This window comes from Hyperolius riggenbachi, chromosome 4 (assembly GCF_040937935.1).
Source record: "Hyperolius riggenbachi isolate aHypRig1 chromosome 4, aHypRig1.pri, whole genome shotgun sequence".
Taxonomy (NCBI): Eukaryota; Metazoa; Chordata; class Amphibia; order Anura; family Hyperoliidae; genus Hyperolius; species Hyperolius riggenbachi.
Window position 1 is genome coordinate 15,822,867 of NC_090649.1, and position 20,942 is coordinate 15,843,808.

The 20,942-nt window shown below is 47.2% G+C and overlaps 1 pseudogene; it reads right to left on the minus strand.

The window, feature by feature from the left end:
- Window positions 1-19,966: 19,966 nt before the first annotated feature.
- Window positions 19,967-20,099, minus strand: LOC137505840 (U2 spliceosomal RNA; annotated as a pseudogene).
- Window positions 20,100-20,942: the final 843 nt, after the last annotated feature.

Consider the following 20,942-nt stretch of genomic DNA (forward strand, 5'->3'; position numbering starts at 1 on the left):
ACACGGAAGCCTCCATCTCTGCTGTACCTGAGAGCTCTGACAATGGGCTCCCCAACCTGCTTGACTTGCGTCTGTCGTAATCACCACTGGTAGCGGAGGCTGAATTTGATGACAAGATCTTAAGTTCTTCTCCTGCATCCACCACTGTAGTGAAACCTTGACCTTGACAGGGACCCGGAGTTTCTGTGACAGGTTTCTCTTGTTCCAGCGACTGAGGAAGAATATTTGCAGAGTTCGCAAATTCCAGTGCGCCCACCTGACCATTGGGATTGCTGAGGACAAAGTCCCCAGCAAACTCAGACACGTTCTTGCTGATATGTGATTGCTGCATATCACTGCTGCAACTTTTTGCTGTATTGCTATAACTTTCTGGTCGGGAAGACAAACTTTGTTTTGTGTTGTTATAAACCTGGCCCCCAGGAAGACCATGTCCTGTGATGGCACTAACTGACTTTTTGCAAAGTTTATTAGCCATCCTAGTCTTTGCAGTTCCGACAGCAACAGTCTCTGATGATTCAACAGAACTTCCCGGTCTTGACTGACTAACAGTATGTCGTCCAGATAGTGGAAGATCCTTAGGCCCCTCCTCCTTAGAGAGGCAACTACTGGAAGAAGAACCTTCGTGAAAGTTCTGGGAGCGGTTGAGAGGCCGAGCGGTACACTCTGAAATTGCCAATGCTTCCCGTCCACTGAAAACCTGAGATATTTCTGGAAGCTTTGTCTGATTGGGATATGCAGATAAGCGTCCGAGAGGTCCAGTGTTGTCATCCAATCGTTTTGTCTGATGACCTTTATTATCGTCTGTAACGACTCCATCCTGAAATGACGGAGCTTTATGTGGCTGTTCAGGAACTTGAGGTCTAAGACCGGTCGCCATCCTCCTGACGACTTCTTGACCAAGAATAAGGGAGAATAAATTCCTGTAAATTCTTTTTGATGAGGCACTGGAATTATGGCCTTGCTTTCGGCTAGGGAGTTCACATATTCCAACAGGAACTGCCTTTTCTGTCTGCCCTGGGGTAAGTTTGTCTGAACAAATCTTGTCTTGAGCATAGGCCTGCTGAATTTCCATGAATGCCCTTTGCGAATAGTTCTGTGAACCCAGGAATCTTCGATTGACTACACCCAGACGGTCCAGAAGGTGCGTAGCCTTGCCCCCACCTGAGCCGTCTGAGTGGACGCACCTTCAGAACTGCTTTGCATTTTGCGGAGGTCCGGAAGTCGTTTTGGATTTTCCGGATCTAAGAAAGGACCCCTGAGTACCCTTCCAGTCTTTACTAAACTTCCTGCCGGGCTTATAGGAACGAGCCTGCTGAAATCTGGAAGAGGCTTGCCTTGTATTTGACTGTTGTCGAGACTGCTTTGGCTTTCTATCTTGTGGTAACAGCCCCGATCTTCCTCCTGTAACCTTAGCAATTGCACTATCCATCTCTGGACCAAAGAGATGTTTGCCGTCGAACGGAATCCTGCACCAGTTGTTCCTGGAGGACTGGTCGGCTGACCAAGGTTTAAGCCAAAGAGCTCTCCTTGCCGTCACATTACATAGCATTGCTCTGGAGGCAGATCTTATTGTATCTATCGCCGCCTCTCCCACAAAATCACTTGCCAATTTAAGTTCATCCAGGGCTTTGATGATCTCATTCCTATCAGTCCCTGAACTGAGGGCTGTCTCAATGTTATCTACCCAAACTTTAATGGCCTTAGCAAGAGAGGTGAGGGCCACGGCCGGCCTACATGCTGCCCCTGAGTGTAAAAAAGCTTTCTTGATATCGGTATCTATTTTCCTATCAAGTGGATTACTAAAGGAGACTGCGTCATCCATTGGCAGAGTGACGTGACGGGCCAGTCTCATGATTGAGGCATCTACTATAGGTGCAGAGTCCATAATTTTCGCATCCTCACTCCCCAATGGATACAGTTTTGCAAACCTATTAGATAATGATGTTTTCTGCTCAACCTTACTCCATTCCTTGATGAATATCTCCTTAATAACTTTCATAAGAGGGAAATTAATGGGCTGCTTATCCAGATGCGGATAATATTTGTCTGGCTCCTGTGGAGTCTCCGAATCTTCCTCCCAGCCTATAGCGGCCTTTATTGCAGACACAAAAGCTGGCACAAGGGCAAAGTCAAAGCCCATAGGAGTCTGACTCTGAGAGGAAGAGGCCTCCTCAGCAGGCATCTGAGAGGCTGAAGGAGGAGGCTGGTTAACCGCCATCTTTTCAAAGGTCTCTTGCACGGCCTGCTGGATGAAGAACATGACTTGTTGATTTTCAGAGTCTTTATCCCTCCCCAGCTCACTAAAGCAGGTTTCACAGACCATTTTGTCTGGCAAGGGAGGCTGACCACAGGACCAACATAGATTTTTATCCGGTTGGGTGTATCTTTGTTCCCTAGGTTGCGGTCTAGGAGATCTGCTCCTACTATAAGATGCATAAGAACGTCTCTTGTGCCTGTAGCTATGGTAGTCATAGCCTGGAGAACGTCTCCTGTGAGGAGATCTCCCTCTCTCGGACCTGTAACCGTATCGCGGAGAGCGGCTCCTGTAGGATCTGTAATGATCACTGGTGTAGTAGCGATTTGTAGAACGCTTCCTACTTGGAGAACGTCTTTTTGACGATCGCTTAGTAGGGGACTTCCTGTCATCCCTGTGGCTTTTCTCAGACTTGCTCTGAGGGGACTTCCTTCTCGATGAACTTGCATCGTAAGAAGTATTCCTCTTGGATCTCTCTCTTGATCTTGACCGAGATCTTGTTCCCCTTGAGGACTGGTGACTTTTAGACACCTCACGCCTCTTCTTTCCTTTTCTCGGACTGCGGAGACACAAAAAGATATGTTTCCACTAAGAAAAAAGTCTGATTTTAAAAAAGGAGAAACATCACTCTTATTTTTTACCAAAATACCCTGTGCTGGTATTTAAAATTAGTAAAACACCACAGTGTTCCAAAACCATTTGTGACATGCAGGGAAACCTCCCTATTACCTGACCTGAGACCCAGAAGCTATCTCAACGGGATCCTGATCCATCTAAACATATACAATAAACTATCATGAGTTAAGATATATAAAAACAATTAGTTTCCATATTACCTGGTTTGAGCCAAAAAATACCTCTATTCCTCCAAGCTTGACCACCAGTCTGAGGATAAGATACAGATGAGAGCGATACCGCAGCTCCAAGCAGCGCTGCACCCGCTCTGAGGTCCAGACCACGACTGCCGCTCTGTTGACTTCCGCGTTGACTCTTATCCAATGAAGTCTCGCTTCACGCGAGACTTCGCTGTGCCGTGCGACCAGAGACCAGAGAGGAAGCTGGAAGCCGGAACAGCCACAATAGCGGCGGCTAGCAAACTCCGCGCCGCCGCCGCCACCAGCACAGAGGCAGCTACCAGAGGGGGAAATCTGGCGCATATCTAAGCCCCATTTAGAGGCCGCAATGCCCGCCGCCGAACGGGTGAGTGAAGACCCGTTCTTACGCCCAGAAAAGGTAACTTTATAAACAAAAAAACAGGCGCAATAAAAATTAAAATACATCAAACGAAAAAAAAAACAAAAAACGAACTGTCCATTCGAGGACAGAAAAAAAAGAGAATGGCAGGGGGGGGGGGGGGCGGGCTCTTTTAATTTATATTATGAACTGTCCAATCGGGGTCAGAGCGGGGCTAACCCATCAGTATGCCGCCATTTCTTTCCAGGAAACAATACCACATGAACGTCGAGCAGCACAAGCCCCCTGCGATGCCTGCTGCAGTTGTTCTTCTGCAGCCGCCTCCTCCTCCAAAGAAACATCTTCCTCATCATCTGAGTCTGACTCCTCTTCCACACACGACTCTTCCTCCTCCTCCCCCCTCTGTGCTGCCGCAGGAGTTGAGGAAACATCTGGTTCTGATGAAAATTGCTCCCACGACTCTTCCTGAACGATATTACAATGTGCACCTGTCACACACACAGGTAGTCACTGAATGTGCTGGGCCTGGCTGGCAGTGACACACACAGCATGCATTATCTGTCTATCTATGCAACACAAGTGTCAGTGGGACACACAGAAAAAAAATAGATCACAAGAACAAGATTAGCTCTCAAAAGAGCTGTTGTGGGGTGCTATTTTAGCAATAAGAATCAGCCAGGAGCAAGCTAACAAGCCTATAACAGCCTAACTAATCTTTCCCTATGAGAGTCTGCCAGCAGCTGTCCCTTCGCTCACTACTGCAGGCACACGAGTGAGTGTAATGGCCAGCAGAGCCTGCCTTATATAAGGGGGGGGGAGTGGCTCCAGGAGAGAGTGTAGCCTGATTGGCTACAATGTGCCTGCTGACTGTGATGTAGAGGGTCAAAGTTGACCCTAATGGAGCATTATGGGGGCGAACCAAACTTCCGGGAAAGTCCGCCTTCTCTAGCGAAGGCAAACCACCCAAAGTTCGCCTGGAACTGGCAAATCGTTCGGGACATCTCTAGTGACAGGGCTGGAACACAGGGACTGCGAGAAGAGCAGGAAGGCTCTATTGGACTCAGAACCTACCTTCCCCTTAGGTAAATATCTGATATTTTTATATTACTACAGATTTGCTTTAAAGAGGAACTCCAGTGAAAATAATGTAATAAAAAAGTGCTTGATTTTTACAATAATTATGTATAAATGATTTAGTCAGTGTTTGCCCATTGTAAAAGCTTTCCTCTCCCTGATTTACATTCTGACATTTATGATATGGTGACATTTTTACTGCTGGCAGGTGATGTAGCTGATGTTTGCTTTTTGGCAGTTGGAAACAGCTATTTCCCACAATGCAACGAGGTTCACAGACAGGAAACTGCCAGGAGTACCACGGTCCTCAGAGTTTCTTGTGGGAGGGGTTTCACCACAATATCACTCATACAGCACCCCCTGATGATCCGTTTGTGAAAAGGAATAGATTTCTGATAGGAAAGGGGTATCAGCTACTGATTGGGATGAAGTTCAGTTCTTGGTCACAGTTTCTCTTTAAGTTGCACAGTGTTTCCCCAAAGTGTTTCATAGCTCAGATCTCCCTGTATGTATAATAAAAGTACATTGGACAAAGGTGCAGGGGATTCCTGCTAGTAATATTTGAATATTCAACTACTTAATTTCGACAGTAAAATATTAGAGATGGGAAGTTCGGATCTTTTCAATGATCCGGATGATTCGAATCGGATCATTGAAGAGATCCGGATCTTTGATCCGAATCTCGGATCATTTTACTACCGGAAGCATTCGGGGGTGAAATGAACAGCAGGACAGGTCTGTGGACAGGAGAAGGGGAGGGGGTGGACACACAGTGGGCTCTATTCATAAAAAAGTTGTTGCGAGAAAACTCCTGGAGGGAAAATACCGCAGCGGTATTTTACACTTCTGGGTGGTCATTCAAAGAAATCTTGAAAGCTGCGATGCAAGAGCGGAGATCTCCCGCTGAAAGCTGGCGGTAAGCTGTCGGAAGGCATGCGGAAACACTTCAGCCGGCAGAGTCCCTCCGTGCACTGCTCTCTCTGGGAGGTCTGTCCCATTCACTTGTATGTAATCCGCAAAATCAGAGGAAGTGGTATTTCCCGTCCACATACCGCTTCCTCTAAACTTTATGAATGGCCATTTTGTTACTTTTTTCTAGATAAATCTAGAAAAACACTGGAGAAGGCGGAAATTTCTCGCTCTGCTGGGGGATTGTAGATTTTCATGCGGGAACAGCTTTTATGAATCCCCACTTGGATAAATGGTCGGGAAAGTCCGCTGTTTTGAGCAGAAAACTTGCGGTAAGGTTTTATGAATAGAGCCCAGAGAAGGGGAGAAGATGGACAGAGGGCAGGGAGTGGACAGAGAAGGGAGGAGGGACGAGCAGAGAGCAGAAATGTTTGCTTGCACACAATACCCACATGCTCCAATCATATGCTTTACATATATTTCACCTATATGTTCATCTGTACACTTTGAAAGAAAAGGTCGCACAGTGAAAGAAAGCATTCCCAGAAGATAAGTGCAGCTGTTTAGTGCCGAGTGCAGGAGGATTATATTGCCTTTCAATCACACTGTCTGCAAAGTTACTGAGCTGTGCTGAGCTGAGCCAAAAGCTTCCAATGTGTTCACTGTGCAGCACTACGGAACAGCCAGCCTGTAATGAGCAGCACATTGCAGCCAGTATGTGTGCTCTACACATATCTGGCAGTGGCACCCATATCCCTTCTCTCTCATCTACCTGTCTCCCTGCAAGGCTGCCTCCCATCCAACAGAGCGATCCATCTCAGCTCTGCTTCCAAGACCCCGCTGCCCGCTGAGAGGGGGCATGTCGCTCCTGGCCCCGCCCCTTTTAAGATCCGAATCACTCATTTTGATGATTCGGATGATCGACTCATAAAATAGATTCGGATCAAAGATCCGAATCGTTCATGATCCGGACAACACTATAAAATATCAGTAATCTTAACTGATATTTTAATATGACTTTGCTGAGGGCTGGGCAAACTTTATGCAGTCCGGGCGGCATGCTATGGACCGCGGGCCGCATTCCTTATATTCCACCCCCCTCTCTCCCCCTGAAGAGTTGCGGTAGGCGGGGGGTTTAAAACTCACCTTGATCGCCCAATCTCACAGCATGTATCCATGGCAACAGTGCATCACATGACGGGACGTGCCACCTTATTACACGCTGTCAGCCAGCATGTAATACGCTGGTGCGGCCCGACGCCCCGACACCGCCATGTAACGTCCTGTTGCCATGGAGATGCAACGCGGGAATCGCCGATCAAGGTGCGTTTCAAATCCCCGGCCACCCGCTTGCAACTCTGCAGGGAGGGAGGGGGGAAAGGAGAGGAAACCGGCCACGTGTCAGCGGGCCAGAGATCCAGGGCACCGGCCCGCCGGCCATGGTTTGCCCAGAGCTGACTTCGCCTAACCATACTCACACTGACCCCTCCCTCTATCGATCGATGCCCAACCCTTGACCCTCCCTCAACCAATGACTTACCCTTAACCCCCCTCCCCCGGTGGCACCTAATCCTTAACCACACCCCCTTCTGTTGCCCCTAGTTCGTAAGCTCCTCCCACCTGCAAAGCCGTGATTGAGGACAAGAGCTGGAAGTTTGTGTAGTGATAAAATAGCAAGCACCAGGGCTATGCAGATAGCAGCAAGCCCCCGCTACATATGGCTGCAATTTGCATAGCAGGTAGCCCGCACTCACTATTTTGACCATTGCCACTAGTCGCTGCTTTTATAATGGGCACCTATGGCTCCACCCTTCTTCCCAAGCCGTCTTCCAGCTCCGCCCAGGAGTGTGTCCGCAGCTACACAAGGCCTCCAGGCATACAGCCGCCAAGGTGTCATCTGATTGGTCCAGTTTCAAACTGCATACATTTTATTGCAAACGTTTCCTAATCTTAATTCACAATTGAAAATGACTGGCATCTAATTTATCCATACCGAGCAATTGTTTTTTTTTTTTTTTAAAGTACTTTAAAAACATAAGAACTCATGAAATCATTTTCATCTACTAAATTCAGAGGTAGTTAATTCACTCCTGTGTATGTTTTGCGATTTAAATAAATAAATCAAATTAGCCACAAGGTAATAATACAAGGCAGTTGCCTAGGGCCTTGAGAGAGTCTAGGGGGCCTGGTGGATACTAGCCCCCACCAACTCTTACTCAAAAAAAACCCTGATGAACATCAACCATGTCCTCTAGATTGTAAGCCTTTGGCAGGGCCCTCTTCCCTTGTGTATCATACTTGACTGTGTGCACTTTACCCAGAATTTGGAACTGGTAATTTTTTACCACTACCATTCCAGTTTATGATCTGGCATTGTACTCCTATCTGCATTGTGTTGTGTATCTTATTGCTATTACCTGTATTGTTGTATCTATTGTCTATTACCTGTATTGTTCTGTCACCCCTATTATCATTGTCTGCAATCCTATTTATTGTACAGCGCTGCGTAATATGTTGGCGCTATATAAATCTAATAAATAATAATAATAATAATAACCATGGGCAAAAACTGCTATCAGGCCTGATCATTTTCTGTATGGGAGGAAACACCTGCCAACATGAAGTGAATAGCAGGCACAGCACTGCAATAGGATAGTGTGATGTGATTTTCTATTAATACTTTGGCTATCATTCATAAAAGTTTGGTCGGTAAAATAAATCCATGCAGGAAAACACCGCTGCCGGTATTTTAGACCAGGGCTTTTCAACCTGTGGTACGCATAACACCAGTGGTACTTTGCTGTTGGCCAGGTGGTACACACCAGGTTTGTCTGCCACTTGTCATCATCCCATCTTGCCTCCACAAAGTTCGGCTCCCCTCGTTCGCTCCCCGCTGTGCTGCCCTGTGGCACACTTCAGACCTCAGATCAGTGGTCAAGAGACAGCCAGGCAATCGGTGCACAGTGACAGTGGGGTTACTGCTGATCTGAGGTCTGAACTATTCTGCAGGGCAGCACAGCGAGGACCTCGGGGGCTAAAGAGGCTTCCACCTTCCTCCACAGTAGAGGGGATCCAGCAAAAGGACGCCCAAAGATCTCCTTGTCAGCATACCCGCATACGCCGTAGCAGCTCTCCGCTTTGATTTTGGTGGAAACAGGCGAGCCTGATCAGGTCCGCTCTACTGCGCAGGCACACGGGTGGTACTTCTACATTTTCAGGTGATAAAAGTGGTACATTTAGTGAAAGGATTGAAAAGCCCTGTTTTAGACTTCTGGCTGCTCATTCATAAAAATGTTGCCAGTTGCGATAGCAGTGCGAAGATTCCCCGAACTAGGCAGGCGGTAGGCTTGCAGAAGCACAGGAAGCTGCAAAGTTGATACATTTCTCAGTGTTCCGCTCTGCTGCAGCTGCCTGGGAGGTCTGTGTGTCTCCATTCACTTAAAGAGACTCTGAGCGAGAAAAAATCTCGCTTCAGAGCTCATAGTTAGCAGGGGCACGTGTGCCCCTGCAAAACCGCCGCAATAGCGCAGCTAAACGGGGGTCCCTTGACCCCCAAACCCCCACTGCGACACTTGGTCGCAGACTTGGTCGCTCCTGGAGGCAGGGCTAACGGCTGCAGCCCTGCCTCCATTCGCGTCTGTCAGCGGCGCATCGCCGCCTCTCCCCCGCCCCTCTCAGTGAAGGAAGACTGAGAGGGGCGGGGGAGAGGCGGAGATATGCGCTGACAGACGTGCCTGCCCAACCAGGAAGCACTCCCCCGCATTACGGAGGGGATTTGGGGGGAAATTTGCGGTATTTTACCTCCAGGAGTTTTTACGCCACAAGTTTTTTATGAATAGAGCCCAAAGTGGGTTATACAACTACTAAACAACCAAATACACTATGGGCTCTATTCATAAAAAAGATGTGGCGAAAAAACTCCTGGAGGGAAAATACCGCAGCGGTATTTTACACTTCTGGGTGGTCATTCAAAAAAATCTTGAAAGCTGCGATGCAAGTGCAGAGATCTCCCGCTGAAAGCTGGCGGTAAGCTGTCGGAAGGCATGCGGAAACACTTCAGCCGGCAGAGTCCCTCCGTGCACTGCTCTCTCTGGGAGGTCTGTCCCATTCACTTGTATGTAATCCGCAAAATCAGAGGAAGCGGTATTTCCCGTCCACATACCGCTTCCTCTAATCTTTATGAATGGCCATTTTGTTACTTTTTTCTAGATTAATCTAGAAAAACACTGGAGAAGGCGGAAATTTCTCGCTCTGCTGGGGGATTGTAGATTTTCATGCGGGAACAGCTTTTTTGAATGCCCACTTTGCTAAATGGACGGGAAAATCCGCTGTTTTGAGCGGAAAACTTGCGGGAAGGTTTTATGAATAGAGCCCTGGATGTGAGACAGAATCATACCATATAACTTTTACACCACCGACAGATGGCGCTGTGCACTACAGCTCAGAGCGTCTGATATTCTCTGTTGCTTCCTACAGACTATATCCAACATCTATCACTGAACAATACAAAACCCAAGCAGCTCAGGGGACCCACTTCTCTGTGTGCCACCAACAGATGGCGCTGCGCATCAGCTAGTTCTGCATAGACATCACAATGAAAAGCCATGCAAAGAACAGATGGCGCTGTGCCTTGGATAGCTCTGCATAGAATAGACGTCAAAGAAAAGTAGTGAAATCTATGCAACCAACAGATGGCGCTGTGCATCAGCTAGCTCTACATATACTTTACAGGGAAGTAGTGAAGTCTATGCAACCAACAGATGGCGCTGTTCACCAGTTAGCTTTGCATAGTCGTAACAGCGAAGTAGTGAAGTTTATGCAACCAACAGATGGCGCTGTGCCTCGGCTAGCTCTGCATAGACGTAACAGTGAAGTAGTGAAGTCTATGCAACCAACAGATGGCGCTGTGCCTCGGCTCGCTCTGCATAGACGTAACAGTGAAGTAGGGAAGTTTATGTAACCAACAGATGGCGCTGTGTATCAGCCAGCTCTGCATAGACATCACAGTGAAGTAGTGAAGTCTATGCAACCAACAGATGGCGCTGTGCCTCGGCTCGCTCTGCATAGACGTAACAGTGAAGTAGGGAAGTTTATGTAACCAACAGATGGCGCTGTGTATCAGCCAGCTCTGCATAGACATCACAGTGAAGTAGTGAAGTCTATGCAACCAACAGATGGCGCTGTGCCTCGGCTCGCTCTGCATAGACGTAACAGTGAAGTAGGGAAGTTTATGCAACCAACAGATGGCGCTGTGTATCAGCTAGCTCTGCATAGACGTCACAGTGAAATAGGATAATATATGTAACCAACAGATGGCGCTGTGCACTGCTCCGAATCCTTCTAGTTACCAAGCTGATCGCAGCAGACAGCTCCCCTCCCCCTCCTGGTCTCTCCATGTGTGATGGCTGCAGTCCTGTCTGTGCAGAGGGGGGACAGCAACATCTGATACATGGAAACCTCCCATAATACCATCAAAGGCAAGGAAGCAAAACAGAAGTTTACACGCTGCATTGAGATGTGACTCAGCATGAGCTGGCTGGGCAGTCTGTAGAGGGCTCTATTCATAAAAGGTTACCGCAAGTTTTCCGCTCAAAACAGCGGATTTTCCCGTCCATTTAGCAAAGTGGGCATTCATAAAAGCTGTTCCCGCATGAAAATCTACAATCCCCCAGCAGAGCGAGAAATTTCCGCCTTCTCCAGTGTTTTTCTAGATTTATCTAGAAAAAAGTAACAAAATGGCCATTCTTGGGTATCATTCATAAACAGGCTGTCGGTAGTGCGGGAAAACACCGTTCTTCTCCGCAAGCGGTACTTAAGACTTCTGGGTGGCCATTCATAAAGAAGTCTGCCTGTTGCGGAAGAAGTGCGGAGGTTTTCTGGAGGAAGCTGGCGGCAGCGTGGCGGAAGACATGCGGAAACTTAAAAGCTGCCCGATTCCCTCCCTGCGCTGCTCTGTCTGATGCTGCTTGGGAGGTCCCTCCCATTCATTTATATGTATTCCGCCCGCCTATCGCTACTGTCCAGCAAGCGGTATTTTCCTTCCGCATACCGCTTGCTCTAATCTTTATGAATGGATGTGTTTGTTACTTTTTGTAGATAAATCTAGAAAAACTCCGCACAAGGCGGAAATGTATCGCTCTGTCACCTTTTCATGCGGAAAGAGCCTTTATAAATGGGGATTATGCTGAGTGGTCGGGAAAGTCACCGGTGTTAAGCATTTCCGCATGCGGAAATGCTTTATGAATGATACCCCATGAAGTTTAGAGGAAGCGGTATGTGGACGGGAAATACCGCTTCCTCTGATTTTGCGGATTACATACAAGTGAATGGGACAGACCTCCCAGAGAGAGCAGTGCACGGAGGGACTCTGCCGGCTGAAGTGTTTCCGCATGCCTTCCGACAGCTTACCGCCAGCTTTCAGCGGGAGATCTCCGCTCTTGCATCGCAGCTGGCAAGATTTTTTTGAATGACCACCCAGAAGTGTAAAATACCGCTGCGGTATTTTACCTCCAGGAGTTTTTTCGCCACAACTTTTTTATGAATAGAGCCCAGAGAAGGAAAAGTAATGATAGCTGTAGCAAACAAACACATGGGTATCATTCATAAAGGAATCAGTGCGGAAAAACCCCGCTGCCGGTATTTTAGACTTCTGGGTGGGCATTCATAGAAAAGGATACAGTTGCGATAGCAATGCGGAGATTCCCCGAACTAGGCAGGCGGTAGGCTTGTGGTGACACAGGAAGCTGCCGAGTTGATACATTTCTCCGTGTTCCGCTCTGCTGCAGCTGCCTGGGAGGTCTGTGTGTCTCTATTCACTTACATTGGTATCGCCACATCAGAGGGAGCGGTATTCCCCGTCCTCATACCGCTTGCTCTAATCTTTATGAATCGACAGTTTGTTACATTTTTTATGATAATCACCGCATTTATCGCTCTGCTCGGAAATGTCAGCTTTGCATGCGGAAAGAGGCTTTATGAATGCTGACTTTGCTAAGAGGTCTGTAAAGTCAGCTGTTTTCAGCATTTCCGCATGAGGTAATGCTTTATGAATGATAGCCTATGCGTACACAATGGGTATCATTCATAAAGAGGCTGTCGGTAGTGCGGGAAAACACCGTTCTTCTCCGCAACCGGTAATTAAGACTTCTGGGTGGCCATTCATAAAGAAGTCTGCCTGTTGCGGAAGAAGTGCGGAGGTTTTCTGGAGGAAGCTGGCGGCAGCGTGGCGGAAGACATGCGGAAACTTAAAAGCTGCCCGATTCCCTCCCTGCGCTGCTCTGTCTGATGCTGCTTGGGAGGTCCCTCCCATTCATTTATATGTATTCCGCCCGCCTATCGCTACTGTCGAGCAAGCGGTATTTTCCTTCCGGATACCGCTTGCTCTAATCTTTATGAATGGATGTGTTTGTTACTTTTTCTAGATTAATCTAGAAAAACTCCGCACAAGGCGGAAATGTATCGCTCTGTCACCTTTTCATGCGGAAAGAGCCTTTATGAATGGGGCTTATGCTGAGTGGTCGGGAAAGTCACCGGTGTTAAGCATTTCCGCATGCGGAAATGCTTTATGAATGATACCCAATGTAAAGCATGAAGAAGTATGTATATATATATATATATGTACAGACATAATAAGACAGAGGCTACAGGGGGCATAAATCTAGATTTAACCCTTAGGGCCCTTTTCTACTATGAGCATATGTGAAATTGCAAATCGCTAGCCCTTCTCCACTATGGCTATCATTCATAAAGGTGCAGTTGGTAGTGCGGGAAAACACCGTTCTTCTCCGCAAGCGGTACTTAAGACTTCTGGGTGGGCATTCATAAAGAAGTTGCCTGTTGCGGTAGAAGTGCGGAGGTTTTCTGGAGGAAGCTGGCGGTAGCGTGGCGGAAGACATGCGGAAACATAAAAGCTGCCCGATTCCCTCCGTGCGCTCCTCTGTCTGATGCTGCTTGGGAGGTCCGTCCCATTCATTTACATGTAATCCGCCCGCCTATCGCTACTGTCCAGCAAGCGGTATTTTCCTTCCGGATACCGCTTGCTCTAATCTTTATGAATGGACGTGTTTGTTACTTTTTCTAGATTAATCTAGAAAAACTCCGCACAAGGCGGAAATGTATCGCTCTTCACGGGAATGTCAGCTTTTCATGCGGAAAGAGCCTTTATGAATGGGGATTATGCAGAGTGTTCGGTAAAGTCAGCGGTATTAAGCATTTCCGCATGCGGAAATGCTTTATGAATGATAGCCTATGTGTTTACGATGCTGAAGCGCAAACTCACAAATCACTAGCAATTTTTAAATCTCTAGGGTTTGCAAACTAATAAAGAAATCGCGGTAGGTATTTTCCACTACCGCAATTTGATTTTTACAAAAGCGCGATCGCGCCTCGGAGCGTTTTTACTTGGATTTTTCAATGTAATGCATTGCACATGCAATTCACAATCACAATTGTGTAAAAAAAATAGTAACTTGCACAATTGCAATCGCTAGCGCTTAGCGATTGTGATTGCTAGTGGAAAAGGGCCCTTTGGGCCTGAGCCCACTGACGCAATTGTGTCTGCTTTTATCATCTGTAACAGAACTGCGTCAGTGGGCTCAGGCTTTATGTATTACATAAGCTACACCCCAGTGCCAGCTGCGTTCGTATTGTGTTAATTTATTGTCTTATCCAAATCTACATTAGTCAGTAGTCCAAGTCCACATTAGTCAGTAAAATGTCTGATCTTGACTACTGGAGAGGAGTGAAAGGTGTGTGCTTCTAACCAGTCTTCACCTGACTTATATACTGGCTGCCTCAAGTCAATTGACTAATTTAAACTGACTCTTGTCTAATTAAAAGGGCAAAGCGTTTGCATACTGCATTCACCTGCCAGATTATGCAGGATCTAAGGCAGACATGGCCAAACTCGGCCCTCCAGTTGTTACGGAACTACAAGTCCCACAATGCATTTGCCTTTATGAGTCATGACTGTGGCTGTCAGACTCCTGCAATGCATTGTGGGACTTGTAGTTCCGTAACAACTGGAGGGCCGAGTTTGCCCATGCCTGATCTAAGGCTACCTCCCTGCCATTCCTGCAGGAGTTGGCCCACACAGTATATTGCATCTCAACAGGGGCGCCACGTGTAGGCCTCCTTGTGCCCCCAGGAAATGAGGGGCAGCACAAACACCCCCACAAAGCAACCATTGCCCAGGAGCGCTGCAACTGCCCCTCGGGGGGTGGGGGGGGGGGGCTGGATAACAACAACAACAATAACAATAATATTTATATAGCGCTTTTCTCCCTGGGGACTCAAAGCGCTGTGACCCTGCATTATGCAGTCTCAATGGCTCAGGAAAAGAGGTGAGTTTTTAGCCTTTTTTTAAAGCTGTCCAGAGAAGGAGCCTCTTGTACTGATTGTGGAAGTGAGTTCTATAGAGTAGGGGCTGCATAGGAAAAGGCCCGAGCACCAAATGTTAAGTGTATCCTGGGAATAACCAGCTTCATCTTGTTGGCAGAGCGGAGGGTGCGTGGAGGGGCATAAAGTTCCAATAGATCCGCTATGTATTTGGGTCCCATGTGGTGTAGAGCCTTGAATGTCAGCAGGCAGATCTTAAAATTGATTCTCCATTTTACTGGCAACCAGTGAAGAGTTTGCAGTACTGGGGTGATGTGTGAGCTGCGGGGGGCATTGGCTAGGAGTCTGGCTGCAGCATTCTGTACTAGCTGTAAGGGGCGCAGAACCTTATCTGTAGATCCGATTAACAGGGCGTTGCAGTAGTCTAGGCGGGAGGATACAAATGCGTGAACCAGGGCAGGTAGGTCTTCAGCTGGGATAAGGTGTTTTATTTTCGCTATATTTCTTAGATGGAAGAAGGAAGACTTGACGACAGCTGATACCTGCTGTTTGAGTTTTAGATTTCCATCCAGGATCACCCCAAGGTTTCGCACAGAGTCTTTATACTGTACAGTATCTCCCCCAATTGCTAGTTTGAGGTGGTGAGCGTTTTGAACTTTATCCATCATGTGTGGACCACCTACCACCAACACCTCTGTTTTGTCAGAGTTCAGCCTCAGCCAGCTGGTGTTCATCCAATTTTGTAAATCCACTAGACACGCATTTATGGATGCTGATGGGTCTTGGGTGCCAGGCTTGAAGGACAGATACAGTTGTGTGTCATCTGCATAACAATGGTATTCTAGGCCATAGTTCTGGATTATTTTGCCCAGTGGGAGCATGTAGACTGCAAAGAGTAATGGTGATAGTACAGAACCCTGTGGAACTCCATAGGGAAGTGGCACTGGATTTGAGTAGTGTGTGCCCAGACATACTTGCTGTGTCCTGCCAGATAGGAAGGTCTGAAACCAGCTAAGAACAGTACCCCTTAGGCCACAGTAATTCTTCAGTCGCTGGATTAGTATTTCATGATCCACAGTATCAAATGCTGCTGACAAGTCAAGAAGAATCAGAACTGAGCAATCACCCTTGTCCCTTGCAGTAAGTAGATCATTCATTACTCGGACTAATGCTGTTTCAGTGCTGTGCCTTTTCCTGAATCCTGACTGAAAAGTATCAAAGATGTTGTTATCTGTAAGCCTGGCTTCTAGCTGGTTGGCGACTGCTTTCTCGATAACTTTTGATAGGAATGGTAAGTTCGCCACAGGTCTGTAGTTGGTTACAGAATCAGGATCTAGTGATGGTTTCTTCAGGAGGGGTTTTATGATTGCTTTCTTTAGTTCTTCTGGGAAAAGACCACTTTGCAAGGAGCACTGAGTGATTTTGTGAAGTGCTGGCCTGATCAGCTCTGGGCACTGCATTAAGGATCCAGTTGGGCCAGGATCCAGGTCGCAGGTAGTGGGGCGGAGACTTTGAATGAGAATTCCAAAATCTTCTACACTCAGAGTGTCAAAGACTTGCCATGGTGGTACGGTAGTAGGCATATGCAACGTCCAGTGGTCAATTGATGTAGTTGGTGTAATGCTGGCACGGATGGTAGACACCTTGTTTGTGAAGAAGGCAGAGAATTCTTCACACCTTTCCCTGGAGTATGTGGTTGGGGCTTTTAGGCAGGAAGGATTGCAGAGTGATTCCACTGTGTGGAAGAGTTGAGCAGCTCTGTTGTTGGCTGTAGATATTTTGTGCGAGATAAAGTCTGATTTTTTCTTGGTTATTGCTTGTTGGTATTGTCTGAGGTGTTGAACTAGGCTAGATTTGTGCTCCTCAGTCCCTGATTTACGCCACTGTCTTTCTAGTCTGCGCCCTTTCTTTTTTAGATCCATGATGGTTTTGTCAAACCAATTAGCTTTCTGCTTTTTGGTTGCTGATTTGGTGCGCCATGGGGCAATACTGTCAAGTGTTTCATATATCGTGGTGTTGTACTGGGTTACTAGAGTGTTTCGGTCCATTTGGCTGTGGAGCAGATTTGTAAAATCCAGGTTGGCAGTTATCCTCTCCGGTGTTAATTTACTCAGGGGACGGGTTTTGATTGTTTCTTTAGGGAGCTGCTTGATAGGGTGATGTTCAATAGTAAACTGTATTATGTGATGGTCTGACCACACCACTGGGGTTACTGTTATGTTACTAATGTCCATTCCAAGGTGGAACAGTAAGTCTAGCGTATGCCCTCCTCTGTGGGTAGCTGTTTTCACAACTTGTGTGAAGCCTAGTCCACCCATGAGATTTATTAGTTCATTTGCATCTTGTGATTGAGTGTTATCAGCCTGGACGTTGAAGTCACCAAGGATGATCCATCTCGGATAAGACAGAGTCAGCATGGCCAGAAGTTCTGGGAATTCCTGTAGGATAGTGTAATGGTTAAGGGCTCTGCCTCTGACACAGGAGACCAGGGTTCAAATCTCAGCTCTGCCTGTTCAGTAACCCAGCACCTATTCAGTAGGAGACCTTAGGCAATTCTCCCTAACACTGCTACTGCCTATAGAGCGCGTCCTAGTGGCTGCAGCTCAGGCGCTTTGAGTCCGCCAGGAGAAAATCGCGATATAAATGTTATTTGTCTTGTCTTGTCTTGAGAACACATGGACGGTACACCCCCCAGACACGGCCTACGCCTAGGGAACCTGTACAATCCATGTGTTCTCACCCCCGAGGGGCAGTTGCGGCGCTCTTGGGCAATGGTTGCTTTGTAGGGGTGTTTGTGCTGCCCCTTATTTCTTGGGGGCACAAGAAGGCCTACACGAGGCGCCCCTGTTGAGATGCAATATATTGTGTGGGCCAACTCCTGCAGGAATGGCAGGGAGGTAGCCTTAGATCCTGCACAATCTGGTAGGCGAATGCAGTATGCAAACGCTTTGCCATTTGAATTAGATGAAAATCAGTTTAAATTAGTCATTAGACTTGGGGCAGCCAGTATAACGGCTCATACACACATCAGACCATAGTCTTTGGAAAATGAAAGATCACAGACCAATGTTACCCCCTTCCATGTAGTATGAGAGCCATACCTACACAGTCTATTCTATTGAGCTGAACTCCCCATCAGACAGAAATCTTACCCCCTTCCATGTAGTATGAGAGCCACACCTACACAGTCTATTCTATGGAGCTGCACTCCCCATCAGACAGAAATCTTACCCCCTTCCATGTAGTATGAGAGCCATACCTACACAGTCTATTCTATGGAGCTGCATTCCCCATCAGACAGAAATCTTACCCCCTTCCATGTAGTATGAGAGCCACACCTACACAGTCTATTCTATGGAGCTGAACTCCCCATCAGATAGAAATCTTACCCCCTTCCATGTAGTATGAGAGCCATACCTACACAGTCTATTCTATGGAGCTGAACTCCCCATCAGATAGAAATCTTTGCAAGATGCTGCACACAAAGATGCTGTACAGACACAAAAGATCAGTATCTGCAAAAGATCTGTTCCTGCAAAAGATCCGTTCCTGCAAAATGCATTCATAGTCTATGACATCTGCAGATCCTCATACACACCTTATTTAACAGACATTCATCTGCAGATCAAATCCACCAGGATGTATCTTCATATCTGCAGATGATTGTCTGATCTGCAGATGAATGTCTGTTAAACAAGGTGTGTATGATGATCTGCAGATATCATAGACTATGAATGCAATTTGCAGGAACGGATCTTTGGCAGGAACAGATCTTTTGCAGATACTGATCTTTTGTGTCTGTACAGCATCTGTGTGTGCAGCATCTTGCAAAGATTTCTATCTGATGTGGAGTTCAGCTCCATAGAGAAGACTGTGTAGGTTTGGCTCTCATACTACATGGAAGGGGGTAAGATTTCTGTCTGATGGGGAGTGCAGCTCCATAGAATAGACTGTGTAGGTATGGCTCTCATACTACATGGAAGGGGGTAAGATTTCTGTCTGATGGGGAGTGCAGCTCCATAGAATAGACTGTGTAGGTGTGGCTCTCATACTACATGGAAGGGGGTAAGATTTCTGTCTGATGGGGAGTGCAGCTCCATAGAATAGACTGTGTAGAGTATGGCTCTCATACTACATGGAAGGGGGTAAGATTTCTGTCTGATGGGGAGTGCAACTCCATAGAATAGACTGTGCAGAGTATGGCTCTCATACTACATGAAGGGTGGTAAGATTGGTCTGTGATCTTTCATTTTCCAAAGACTATAGTCTGATGTGTGTATGAGCCTTTAAAGTCATGTGAAGACTGGTCAGAAGCACACACCTGTCACTCTTCTCTAGCATGGAAAATGTATATTGAGGTGTAAATAAATTTGGAAAGATGCAGAACTATACCAGTATGATAAATCTGTTGTATAATGGATTAGTCAGATCTTGCAGTAAAATAATTTGATTGGTCCATATTCAGACCACATTTACATTGCACGCATTGCCGTCTGGCTTTCTGCAACGTGCGCAGGAGGCCGACACACACGAACATCAGGAGTGCATAGACTGCACTGTCTAATTTTTTTTTTTTTTTTTTTTTTTTTAGCTTGTCTTGGCTCCTGTTGCATGCAACAGGAGTCCCGGTCAGCAAGGCTATTAGCCCCATGCACGGAAAAAGCGTGAGTGCCCTAAAGCACCCCCACAAAACGTGCACGAGTAGCCACGGGCCCCACATTACAGCAGGGCCCTTCCGGTTGTTCCCCGAAGGGAACCTTCCCCCTTTGCCATCGGCTCAGGGGGTGGCATCCTCCAACACCCGAGGGGTTGAAGGATCCTGGGGTCCTCCGAGGAGGACCCCTACTGCGCCCAGTGGTTACCCAAAGGGCCTGGCCATGTGGCATCCCACATGGTCCGGGTGGCTCCCCTGAGGGGGAGCCGGGTGGGAACCGAAGTCCCCTGGGAACCGAAGCCCCCGGTGCCAGCAAGCTGGCCCCGACCTTCCGGCCGGAGTGATAAAAATTCCGCACTCTCCCTAGCCAAAAGGCCGGGGAGCTGCGTTAGTTGGCGATGCATATGGGCAGTACAGACCAAAGCACCCTACTTCCGCCTGAGATCTGCCACATCTCAGGTTTTTTCAGGTGCACCTGGAGCGCCACTTCCAGGGGCAGTACGCCTAAGCAAAGCCCTCAGCCATTCAGCCTCGACCATGGTATAGATCCATTCAATCAACTCCTGGGAATTACGACCAGGAAGGACACCCTGCCACAGTGCCATCCCTCCAGGTCCCCCCAAAAATTTCAAGAACAGATACTACACTTGATCTTAGCCAAAAGGCATAGACTGCACTGTCTAATGTTCACACTGCATGCGTTCCGGACCAGTGCGGTGCGCAAACGCATTCTGCACAAATTTTTCCTGAAATGCGCACTTGACCCATTCACTTTAATGGGATCAGCCACGCAATGCATATAAACGCAGATAGCCGTGCGATCATACGTGTTGTGTTCTGATCGCACGGCCATCTGCATGTTGTAATGTGAACGAGGCCTAAAGCTCATAGATTTGCAGTAATATTTTCATATTTATACATCAACTTAAAATGATTTGCATATGTCAAGTAAAGTAGAAAGTTGGCAGTGAGCCACAACGTTTGTACTGAATGCCGGAATATGGAGACACAAAAATGACTATAGATGTCCGCTGCAGGTGGAAGTAGTTTTGTATTACAGTATTTTTGAGTGTCTGTGGCGCATGGAAGCAAAACCACACAACACCTATAGATGTCAGTGGCAGTGTAAAAGCACCGCAAGGAGAGTAGGGGACGAAGTATTGCCTACACTAGTATCACAGCAGTCTCTCTACCATCTGTCATGATATGACATGAGGATTGTCCATAAACAGGGAGCAGACATGGAATCCGATGAGGAACACTTTATTCTGAAGCATTTGTAAGCAAAGTTACATCCATGGAGCAGCATACAGCTTTCACCTGGCTGACTCACACAGGACTGACTGTCTCTCCCTCTCTACCAGACAGTATATCAGGCTTGTCAACAAACAGACCTCAAATGTTATCAAGTGATAAGGAGAAGGCCAGTCTGCTAACACACAACAGAACAATAGTATACCCCCCACCTGACTAGAGATGGGAAGTCCAGGTCTTTTCAATGATTCGGATGATTTGAATCGG